The sequence below is a fragment of the Orycteropus afer genome, unplaced genomic scaffold (assembly GCF_000298275.1).
Source record: "Orycteropus afer afer isolate SDZICR_OR568_19922 unplaced genomic scaffold, OryAfe1.0 scaffold00053, whole genome shotgun sequence".
In the NCBI taxonomy this organism is placed as follows: Eukaryota; Metazoa; Chordata; class Mammalia; order Tubulidentata; family Orycteropodidae; genus Orycteropus; species Orycteropus afer.
In genome coordinates, this window is record NW_006921640.1 from 9,677,571 (window position 1) to 9,690,435 (window position 12,865).

The following is a 12,865-nucleotide window of genomic DNA, read 5'->3' on the forward strand; positions in this document are numbered from 1 at the left end:
GGCTTAAACAAACAGAAGTTTATTCTTACAATTTGGAGGCTTTAAGTCCAAGTTCAAAGTGCCAGGCTCTAGGGGCTGGGTGAAAGCCCCTCAGCCTTGGGGTCCAGCTCTGCCTCCAGCTCCCAAACCACTGAAACTAGAGGCTTTTCTTCATTCAGACAACTGTTGGCGGCTGAGGCTACCAAGCCCAAGGTTGACAAGTAAAAAGGCACAGTCCTGATGTTACCAAACCACACAGCAGGCCATTAATTTAAGTCCATTGTAAGTCCCAAAGTAGGCAGAGCATGGCAGCCTGCTGAACAATGACATGGCTGTATGCAGGATCCAAGCATGCCATAAGCTAGAGACCATTCCCCAAAGCTTCTGCTTATATAAAGAAACCAGACTACATTCCCTAAGGCAGCTACTCAGCTGCTCACAGATGATTCCACCATGGAGTTGGTTACCAGTCTCATCATGGGGAATACTACATCCAGCTGCCCAGCCACTCAACCAGGCCCAGCCAAGTTGACACATAAACTGAACTACCACATCCCTCATATTTGCTGAACCTCTATGTTTGTTGTTGTTGTTGTTATTTGGTTTTTGTGGTTTTCTTGAAGAGTCTTTTGGGTTTTCTATGTGTAGAATCATGTCACCCACAAATAGAGATAGCTTTACTTACTGTTTGCCAATTTGGATGCCTTCTATTTCCCTTTCTTGCCTTATTGACCTGGCTAGGCCTTCCAATACAATGTTAAATAGAAGTGGTGATAGAGAGGGCATCCTTTGCTGGTTTCCGTTCATAAGGGGAATGCTTTGAATCTTTCTCTGTTATCTATCTCCCCAGATTTTAACTTCTGTAAGGTAGGATCACCTTTTTTATAAATTACTTCCATTACCCCCAAGGAGACTTTGTTGCTTTGATTTAGTGGGCTACTAAACCAAAAACCTACTGCTGTCAAGTCACTCCCAATTCATAGTGACCCTATAGGACAAAGTAGAACTGCCCCATAAGGTTTCCAATGCTGTAAATCTTTATGAAAGCAAACTGCATCATCTTTCTCCCAAAGAACAAGCTGGGAAAACTGCCCACCTTTTGGTTAGCAGCCAAGCACTTTAAGTACTGTGCCAGCAGGGTAGCCGTTGGGCCCGACTCTAATAATGAATAAGGAGCTCTGGTGGCATAGTGGATAAGGCATTTGGCTGCTAACCAGAAGGTCAGTGGTTCAAACCCACCAGTCACTCAATGGAAGGAGAATAAGGCAATCTACAATAGGGCAATCCACCTCCATAAAAATTTACAGCCTCAGAAACCCAGTGGGGGTTGCTATGACTCAGAATCAACTCAATGGCAATGAGTTTGATTTTCTTTTTTGTTTCCTAATAATGAATGGTGCTTCACAGATCCCTAAAATAAGAAGAAACTCAGCAATTTGGAACCGCTAAACTTCCCGCAGGTTTGCTTTAGCTGTAGTTTGAGCAAAACCTTTATCCAGCATGTCCCCTTTTGTAATGGGGAAAAGGAGTGATTGCACTCCCTCTAGTATCTCCTGAAACAGGAACCATGAAATAAAACAGTATTTACTAGTAAACCACGTAAAAATATAAAAATCAGTTGACCTCAAACCTCTTCAACCCATATCCCAGCTATAAGTAGCTCTAATGATTTAGGGCTGAGGAGCAAGGATATCTCATTGAGGACTAAGGTGCGCCTGACACAAGCCATGATATTTCCAATCGCCTGGTATGCATGTGAGAGCTGGACAATGAATAAGGAAGACCGAAGAAGAGTTGATGCTTTTGAGTTGTGGTGCTGGCGGGGAATGCTGAAAGTACCATGGACTGCTAAAAGAACTAACAGATCTGTCCTGGAGGAAGTGCAGCCAGAATGCTCCTTGGAAGCAAGAATGGCCAGACTTCGTCTCACCTATTTTGGTCATGTTGTAAGAAGGGACCATTCCCTAGAGAAGGATGTCATGCTTGGTAGGGTGGAGGGTCGACGAAAGAGGGGGAGGCCTTCAAGGAGATGGATTGATACGGTGGCTGCGATGATGGGCTCAAGTATAGCAGGGATTGTGGGGCTGGCGCGGGATCGGGCAGTGTTTCGTTCTGCTGTGCATTGGGTCGCTATGAGTCGGAAACGACTCGACGGCACTTAACAACGACAACACAACAATGATTTATGCTTGAGAGAGACTGAGAAATCAAGCCCATAGATTCCAAAAGGGATATTTTAAGATGCCCTTGAGAATCATTACACTTACGCCAAAGCACTGTATCTGAAGGTCACTTTAATTCTAGTAGTGCAAGTCTAAAGCCCTCTACTTTGCACATACCATATAATAAGAATTGTTGAATCAATGACAGTAGAATATCTGTTTTTACTTTTACGTTTACAATGCTAAAATGCTCATCTATTATGAATGTGATATTGTATTTCATCAGTTGGGTAGTTTCATAGACGAGAATGACACTTTGATTTTTTTTTTTATATATTTATAGATAAGAATGACACTTTGATTAATTCTATGAATGAAAGTGTGCTGAAAATGAAATAAATTTTTCCAGTACAATAATCTATCTTCCATTGTCTTCTCCTCTAAGCTGGAGATAATGTCTTAACTAACACCACCTTTTTTTTATATACTAGGCTTGAAAAAGTTTTCCTGTGACATTCCCCAGTGCCTCTGATTCCCATTTATTTTAGGATTATTTTATCTTGTGTCAGTACCTCCAGCAATCTTCAGCAATAATTTAAATTCACTTTAAATAAGCATTTCTAATTCATCCATTATATGCTGAGGCCTCCCTGAGCTACAACCCATAGCCTCATAGATCAAGAACCTGCCACAGTACCTGTATCTGCCAATGTCCAGCCAGGCAAATAGACATCACTCTAAATATCTCAAGCCAAAGAAGAATATGATGTAGAGAAATGGTTTTAAATGGGTTGCAAAGGCTGAAAGGGCAAAAGGAAAAAAAGGTAGGGAAGCAAGGACAGGACAGCAAAAGAGAGAAGATCATTGTCACCATAGATCAGAAAACTGCCTTTATCCCTAGTGTGGAACCCCAAGCCCACACTAACTGCTTAGCTGCTCATGGCAGTGCTACTGCTGCTGGGTTAGGAACCATGCTGTGGGCTCTGAGCAGGTAAGCAGGGCCCACCCCACACTGCTGCTGTTGTAAACCACCCCACCACTGTGGGAGCCCACAGATGCCTGCAGCTCCCTCCGTTACCTGCTGCTGCTGCTGCTGCTGACAGAGATACAGCTGGAAGCAAAAAAAAAAAAAAGAAGAAGAAAGAAAAGGAAAAAGAACTGTTTCTCCCTTCTCCCCATTTCCCTTAAGCAGAAACAATTAGGAAGCAAAAGAACAATGGAGTCTGAAAAATGGGAAAAGGTGCTTTCAGCACTGTTCAAAGGTGAAGTGAAGAAAATAAGGGAGCAAATATGTTACTCAGAGATGAGACATTATCTACGACAGTTTACCCCTTTGCTTAACTCAGCTTCCATACAAATTCTTCTACACATATTTACACTTCCATACAAACCAGTAACAACTCTTGTTTCTTAACAGCAGATTGCAACTATTAGTTGTAAAAACAGATGGTTCACACAACACAGAGTTCCATCAGTCACTATATCCTTTCTTTCTTTCCTTCCTTCCTTCCTTCCTCCTTCCCTCCCTCCCTTCCTTCCTTCCTTCCTTCTTTCCTTCTTTTTTTCTTTCTTTCTTGTTTTTTAAATTGTGATTTGGGTGAAAGCTTACAGAGCAAATTCGTTTTCCATTCAACAGTTCCTACACATTTTGTTTCATGACATTGATTGCAATCCCCACAAAGTAGCAGCTCTCTTCCCTCTTCCTCCTGTGGTTATCTTTTCCCTGTATCCTTCTTTCCAATACATTTCTGCCTCTGAGCTATCTCCCTTTGCAAATGCTGTCATTCTGAACTATATCCATTTCTGAGTGATATTAATTCCTCTTCTACTTCAATAAAAATCCTACTTAGAAATTCTGTAAGCTAAGGACTGAATTGTAAAATTAATTATCACCAACACTCCTTATTTTAAATAATATGAGAAAGAGGAAAAATGTTTAAATCTGAAGACATGTGCAAAACTAGAAAAGAAGACATTATGCTCAGTCCTCATCTAACAGGCTGTAGTTTATATTTATAACTTCCTTCTTCCATTGCCTATTCCACTGATTTACCCTGAGGAAAAGGACTCAAAAGGCTATTGGGGTTGGGTGGGCCTGGGAGGTTACTGGTCCTGCCTTTATTAGATTGCTATATTCTTTCCTTAAATTTTCCTATTTGACATTTGTTATGTTGTTATGTGCCATCGAGTCGGACTCGACTCATAGTGACCCCTCCTTGGGTTTACAAGGCAGTATCACTGTGGAAGTAGATTGACCAGCCTTCCTTCTGAGGAGCGGCTGGTGGGTTTGAACCGCCAGTCTTCTGGTTAGCAGTCAAGTGCCTTAGGCACGACGCTACCAGAGCTCCCTGTTTGACATAGAAATACTAACAGGCACTCCCAAGAATCTTCTGGGTTCCAGAATAGTCCTTTTCCCCACTGTTCAGCAGCAACCTTAGGTCCCCTTGAATGTTGGTATTGGTCACTTGAGTCATGATAGTAATTCCTTTCTTTGCTGGTTGGTTTGGGGGAATGAGGAGCCCCAAAACGATCAGATAAGAATCACAACTTCCAATGGAATAAAATGATTTTGTCTCCGCATAGAAACATTTCTCCCTTTTGGAGCCAAGAACTCTAAACCTTCAGATCACAAAATTTTAAGAACAGGAAGCAAAGGTTGTGAATGCATTGTAAAGTGCAATAGAAAGAGCAGGTGCTCCCATTTCCACCTCTTGATTCCCTTGATCACTAGTCCAAACATAAACTACAACCTGAAGGATAGCTCCGTATCCTCACAGAATATTGGTGAGTGCTGCTTGTGTGCCTGAGTCTCTAACAGGCCACTCCAGTGCTTGAAGACTCCTTATATGTGATGAGGTGCATAGTTAAAGCAGTGAATTCTATGTACCTGAGCCTAGGGCCACAATCCTTTGCCATCAAATGTGTTCTTGGTCAGAAGTAATGTTGTGTGGGATGCCATGACAGTATTTGCAGACCTACAGATGGTGGAGCTGACTGAAGCACTGAAAGTGGGGAAGGCAACTCAGTAATTAGATTGTTATCTAATACAGCAAGGATAAATTTCTTCCTTATCCTTGATGAAAGGAGATCTGGTGGTGTAGTGGTTATGGCATTTGGCTGTTAACCAACAGGTTGGTGGTTTGAACCCACCAGCCACTCCGTGGAAGAAAGATGAGACAGTCTCCTTCCATAAAGATTTAAAGCCTTGGAAACCCAATGGAGTCACTATGAGTCAGAATAAATTCGATGGCAGTGAATTTGGTTTGGTTTGGTTTTTGATCCTCGATCAAAAAGATCTAATGTAATCTACTTACCACTAGGTGGCTGCCACCCATGCTTCCAGGAAATAATACCATATCAAGGACCCACCTAGCCTTTGACTGCCTGATAGGCAGGTAGAGCACTCAGTTGTTGTTGTTGTTGTTATGTGCCATCAAGTCGGCCCGACTCATAGCGACCCCTCCTTGGGTTTCCGAGGCAGTATCACTACGGAAGTAGGCTTGCCCGACCTTCCTTCCGAGGAGTGGCTGGTGGGTTTGAACCGCCAGCCGTCTGGTTAGCAGGCAAGTGTCTTAGCCACTATGCTACCAGAGCTCCCAGAGCACTCAGTAGTGGCAGTAAATTGATCAGCATAGTGAGAAGAAGCTAGTGTTGTTGAATTTATGTATAAACCCCCATCCCTGAAAATATGACTTCTTTGTAACTGAATCTATTGGAGCAACCAAAGGTGTAGCTGAGAAGGAGGCTGACTATAATCCACAGGAGAGGATCTATTGTCTACCAAATTAGTAACAGTCTTCTCTATTGGACAAATGCATTGAGGAATATTTACATGAGCCACAAATACCTTCACACTCTGTGCCCATTCTGACAGGTTCCCCGAGACTCTCTTGTCACCAATTCCTGAATTTGCTTCTTTCTGGTTTCTGACCATCCAAATAAACAAATAGCTATTGTTCATGAGCTTATGTTTCTGGTATTCTTCCCAATATGGACAATGAGGTCAATGAGGTGCACTCTTGATGTTTTGCCCTCTAGGAGGATTTCCCTTTTCCAAGGTCTTTCAGTGACATTCCTGAGTGCCATTATGTTCCTGCACAGTCCACTTAGCAGCTGAGGCTGGCATATCACACAAGATCATTTGTAAACTAGCCCAAGTTTTTCCCACCTTGAATGAAGGGAATTTCCACTGAGACCATGGGTATAGGGTGAGAGAGAAGGCGATGAAGCTGGTGGAGAGTCTGTGAAACTTTGAGCCACCTGCTTATGCAAACTACTTGTTCCTTCAGGGTCTGCTGAAGCCTAATCTCACATATACCACTTGTACTTGATTGCAGGGCATTGCTGCACAAACCCACTTCATGTTTTGGTGGATCACATAACACCTTCTTTCTGATGAGCAGCTCAGAGAGCATGGTGTCCAAAGGTCAATGGGTTCAGTCTTTACTATGGCATATAACAAACCAAAGCTTGCTTCTCAAAATAGTTCTTTTCATACAAAGGAGAGTTTTTTCAACAAAACTCTAGGGGGTCTGCACTGTGATTCTCTTTTGGGAGCTTGCCAAAGTTCTCATGCATTATGCTTAGCTCACAGATACTGAGCACCATTGAATAGGCTTGGACCTAATGCCAAGTGGCAGAAAAGCTTCGATTGCTAGAATTGTATATTTTGTTAGGAGTGAAAGATTCATAGCATAATTAGAAAAAACAGGACAATGTGGTGGGGTCCTGTGTTTTTCTATTCCAGAGTTCCTTTGTTTCTTTTATATTGTTTTACTTTGAAGACAAAGGCAGGCAGAAACTATTTCATTACCAAACTCAGAAGTTAATAAAATACTGTGGGAGTATAACAAGGAGACCTTTAGCATAAAGAGCACTCACTAGATACACTGTCAAATCACCTGGACTCAAGTCATGGATCTTCATTGTACTACCTGTTTGACTTTGGACAAGCCATTTGCTGTGTCTGAACTTTGGCTTTCTCTCATCATAAGGAAAATGTCAATACTTGCCTCAAGAAATTGTTGGGAGGTGGAGACAAGATGGCTTCCTGGTAACACACTACCCAATCTCTCTACAACAGAGACCTGGAAAAACTGAGTGAAACATATAAACAATGATACTGGAACTCCGAGCATCAAATCAAAGGATAAAGATTGAGCGCTAATGTGAAAAAGAGATGGAGAGAGGACAGCGACCAGGGAGAGAGAAGAAGCTGGAGCCTGTTGAAGCGTGGCCATTTTGAGACACAGAAGTCCTCACACACAGGCAAGGAGACACCACCTTCATAGAATTCACAGTGGAACAGAGACACAGTGTGAACATATCTGGAGGGAATCAAGGTGAGCAGAATACACTCTGGATCTGAGAGAGGAACGGGCAGGGAAACAGGGAGGATTTCCAGTGTCCCCAAGCAACCCCAGAGAGAGAGGAGGGAGCCAATGAAGGGGGAAGAAACAATTCACCACTAGTGAACACTACTCATTTTGGTTGAGGGCCCACACAAAGAGGAAGGTCTGTGGGCTGGCAGTTGGAGACACTGGACTCTGAGTAACTCACACACACACACACACACACACACACACATATTTAATTGACTCTGGGCAGGACCTGCATACTCAGCTGTGTGGACTTAGAAGGGCACCAGGCCCGTGCCAGTGAATTGTGACTGGAGAGGTGCTTTCTCTGCTGTACCAAACACACCTTCCCAATGTCTAGGGGTGAGCCCTCTTCCTGCCCCCACCAATCCAGTGGCTAGGGACACCTTCCTGGCTGCCCCTACCCTCCCAGTTCCTCAGCTGCCTCCTCAGGGGCCCAGCCACCTGTAGCAAAGTCCCCCAAGCAGATAGAGCTAGTGTCTGCAGCTTGGCATCCCTACACCTATGCCATTGACAAGTCTTGCCCCTCTGGATGCAAGATGCATGACACTGCACTCTTCTGTAGGAGGCGATGGCATGTGCCAGGATCTTACCAGCATGCATTCCCACAGATCACACCACAGCCCCAACTACCACCACTGCCAGCTGACCTTAACTGTACCAGCCCCTCCCCTTTTTTCTTTTTCTTTGTTTCCCTTTTCTCCACTTATTTATTTCTTGCTCTTCCTCTTCTTCTTCTTTTATTTTTACTACTCTTTCCTTTCATCCACCCCTCCTTTTTTATCTTTTATTTTTTTCTTCTTTTTTTCCTACTCTGTACAATAGGAGACAGACATCACTTCCTCACTAGTCAGCCTACTACTACACCTACCACCTACCACTTTACACAACTGGCAAACACTACCACCCACTCCTGCACCACTGGATCAATGACAGGTGGTGGGCAACACTTACTCATCCCACCCACAGCTCATCTTCAAGACCAACAGAAACCTATACCAGTTATTCCACCCACCCAGAGACAGGTAGGGAATACCTGCTGCCATACTAACAATGAAAGAAACATACCTGCCCCACCCACCCAGATATATCAAAACAAAGCAAAGCAAAGACAGACAATAGCCTAGAAGAATTCAGGAAAATAATACAATTAATAGACAATTACAAATCACACAAAAATAGCAATGGAAGAAATGATGAAGTTAAAAAAAAAGAGCTGAACAGAACATTTCAAAGGGCTGCTTGAGAAGAGAGAGTAAAGTATTATAATGAAATGTGAAAAGACCTGGAGTTTGAAAATCAAAGGGGAAAAACACGCTCGGCATTTCTCTAGTTGAAAGAACTGAAGGAAACATTCAAGCCTTCATTGTTGTGATATTGAAGGGTTCTAAGGGCAAAATGGGAGTTCTAGTGGAGTAGTGCCTAAGGCATTTGACTGCTAACTAGAAGGCTAGTAGTTCATACCCATCAGCCACACCTCAGAAGGAAGGTTGGGCAATCTATTTCTGTAGTGATACAGCCTCAGGAACCCAAGGAGGGGTCGCTATGAGTTGGGTCCGACTCAGTGGCAGTGAGTGTGAGAGGGGCAAAATATTGAATGATGCAGGAAGCAACAAAAGAAGATGGAAAGAATACATAGAGTCAGCTACCTGACCAATTGACTAGCTGAGATGAACATTTGTTCCCTTTCCAAAGAAAGGTGATCCAACAGAATTTGGAAATTATCAAACAATATAATTAATATCACATGCAAGTAAAATTTTGCTGTCTGATTTCTTGACTTCTGCTTCTACTGCTGTTGATTGTGGATCCATGTAAAATGAAATCTCTGACAACTTCAATCTTTCTTCCATTTATCATGATGCAGCTATTGGTCCATTTGTGAGGATTTTTCTTTTATGTTGAGGTGTAATCCATACTGAAGGCTGTAGTCTTTGGTCTTCATCAGTAAGTGCTTCAAGTCATCTTCACTTTCATCAAGCAAAGTTGTGGCATCTGAATACCACAGGTTGTTAATGAGTCTGTTCTGGTTACCTAGTGCTACTGTGACAGGAATATATCACAAATTGGATACACTTAACAAACAAGTTTATTTTCTTACAGTTCAGGAAGCTAGAAGTCCAAGTTCAAAGTGCCAGGCTCTAGGGGCTGGGTGAAAGCCCCTTGACCTTGGGCTTCAGCTCTGCCTCTTGCTTCCAGCCCACTGAAGTTAGAGGCATCTCTTCACCTAAGCAGCTACTGGCTGCTGAGGCTAACAAGCCCAAGGTCGACAAATAAAATGGCATGGTCCAGATGTTACCAAACCACATGGCAGGCCATTAATTCAAGTCCATTGAAAGTCCCAAAGTTGGCAGAGCATGGCAGGCTGCTGAACAACGACTCGGCTACATGCAGGGTTCAAGCATGTCATAAGCTGGAAACCATTCCCAAAGCTGCTTCTTGTATATGAGAAGCAGACCATATACTCAAAGCAGCTACTCAGTTGAGCTGTTCCAGTTGATTGCACCATGGAGGTAATTACCAGTCTCACCATGGGGAATAACTACATTCAGCTGCCCAGCCCCTCAACCAGGCCCAGCCAAGTTGACACACAAACATAACCACCACAGAGTCTTCCTCTGATCTTCATGCCATGTTCTTCTTTAGATAGTCCAGTTTCTCAGAGTATTTGCTCAGTATACAGATTGAATAAATATGCTGGAAAGATACAAACCTGATGCACACCCTTCCTGATTTTAAACCAGGCAGTATCCCCTTGTTCTGTTTGAATGACAGCCTTTTGGTCTACTTACAGGTTCTTCATGAGCACAATTAAGTGCTATGGAATTCCCATTCTTCACAATGTTATCCATAATTTATTACAATCCTCACATAGTCAAATGTCTTTGCAAAGTCACTAAAACACAAGTCAACATCTTTCTGACATTCTTTGCTTTCAGCCAAGATCTGTTTGACATCAGCAATTATATTCCCTCATTCCATGTCCTCTTCTGAATCCAGCTTGCATTTCTGAAAATTCCCTGTCAATATACTTTTTTTTAAATTATCTTTTTTAAATTTTACTTGCAGGTGATATTAATGATATTGTTTGATAATTTCCAAATTCTGTTGTATCACCTTTCTTTGGAATGGGCACAAATATTGATCTCTTCCAGTCAGTTGGCCAGGTAGCTGTCTTTCAAATTACTTGGCATAGATGAATAAGTGCCTCCACCATTGCATTTGTTTGTAGAAAAATCTCAATGGGTAATTTTTTCAATTTCTGGAGCCTTGTTTTATGCCAATTCCTTCAGTGCATCCCTAACTTCTTCCTTCAGTACCATTGGTTCTTGATCATATGTCACCTCCTAAAATAGTTGAACATAAACCAATTCTTTCTGGTACAGTGACTTTGTATATTCCCTCCATCTTCTTTTGATGCTTCCTGCACCATTCAATATTTTGCTCATAGAATCTTTCAATATTGCAATTCAAAGCTTGAATTTTTTCCTCAGTTCTTTCAGCTTGAGAAATGCCCAGCATGTTCTTCTCTTTTGGTCTTTGCACATTTCATTATAATAATTGACTTTGTCTTCCTGAGCTGCTCTTTGAAGTCTTCTGTTCAACTCTTTTATCTCGTCATTTGCTTTAACTACTTTCCTTTCAAGAGCAATTTTCAGAGTCTCTTCTAATGTCCATTTTGTTCTTCTCTTCCTTTCCTGTCTTTTCAATGACTTTTGCTTTCTTCATGTTCTTGATGTTCTTGATGTCATCCCACAACATACCTGGTTTTCAGTCATTGGTATTCAATGTATCAAATCTATTCTTCAGATGGTCTGTAAATTCAGATGGGATATGATCAAGGTCATATTTAGGGTTTCATTGACTTGCTTTAATTGTTTTCAGCTTCAACTTGAACTTACATATGAGTAATTGATGATCCGTTCCACAGTCAGCTCCTAGCCTTGTTTTGGCTGAAGATATGGAGCTTTTCCATCACCTCTTTCCCTAGATGTAGTTGATCTGATTCCTGTGTCTTCCATCTGGTGAGGTCCAGGTATATTACTGTCATTTATGTTGTTAAAAAAGTTATTTGCAATGCATAAGTCATTGGTCTTGCAAAATTCTATCATGTGATCTTTGGTATCATTTCTATCATTTCTATCACCAAGACCATATTTTCCAACCACCAGTGAGTCTTCTTTGTTTCCAACTTTCACATTCTGATCACCAGTGATAATTAATACATCTTGTTTGTATGTTTGGTCAATTTCAGAGTTGGTTTAAAAAAAAATCTCCAATTTCTTCATTTTTGGCTTTAGTGGTTGGTGTGTAACTGAAAAATAGTAGTGTTAAGGGGCCCAGGATTTGGAGGCTGCTTTTAGCTTGAGGATGGCTTTATATTAATGTTGGGGGCTCAGGTAGGCAGGCCCAGGGCTTGGAGGCTGCTTTTCACTTGGGTTCACTTCACTGAGGTAGACAGTCCAGGGCCTTGCAGGCTGCTTTTTGCTTGGGAGCAGCTCTATATTAAGGCTAGGGCCTGAGGTAGGTGGGTGCAGAGAGGTTAGGAACAGCTAAGGGAGAAGAACTTGTCTGTCAGTTTGTTGTCCTGTGGTGTCTAATGTGTTGCTATGAGGCTGGAGACTATGCCACCATGTTGCAAAATGCCAGCAGGGTTACCCATGGTGGTAGGTTTCAGTGGAACTTCTGGGCTAAGACAGACTTGGAAGAAGGAAGAAGTCCACTTCTCAAACAATTAGCCAGTGAAAACTTTATGAATAGCAGTGAAACATGGTCTGACATATCACTGGAAAACTTTATGAATAACCCTGAAACATTGTCTGATATAGTGCCGGAAGATGAATCCATCAGGATGGAAGGTACTCAAAATTTGAGTGGGGAAGAGCTGACTCTTCAGAATAGAGACAACCTTAATGATACAGATAGAGTAAAGCTTTCAAGACCTCCATTGGCTGATGTGGCACAACTTAAAATGAGTAGAAACAGATGCAAACATCCGTTAATAACTGGACCATGGAATGTACCAAGTATGAATCTAGGAAAATTGGAAGTTGTCAGAAGTGAAATGGAACACATAAAGATACCCTAGGCATTAGTGAGCTGAAATGGACTGGTTTGGGCCATTTTGAATCAGACAACCATTTAATCTACTATACTGGGTGTGATAGTTGAAGATGTGTCAACTTGGCTGGACTCCAGTTGTGAGTGGTGGTTCCCATGATGGATCACATGACTGAGTTCTAAGCGGCCGGTCTGCCTAAGGGGAGTTTCCCCAGGGGTGTGGCCTACCTGCAATGCTATCCCAGGGACAAACTGGAAGAACAGCATTCCGGACTATATACTTCC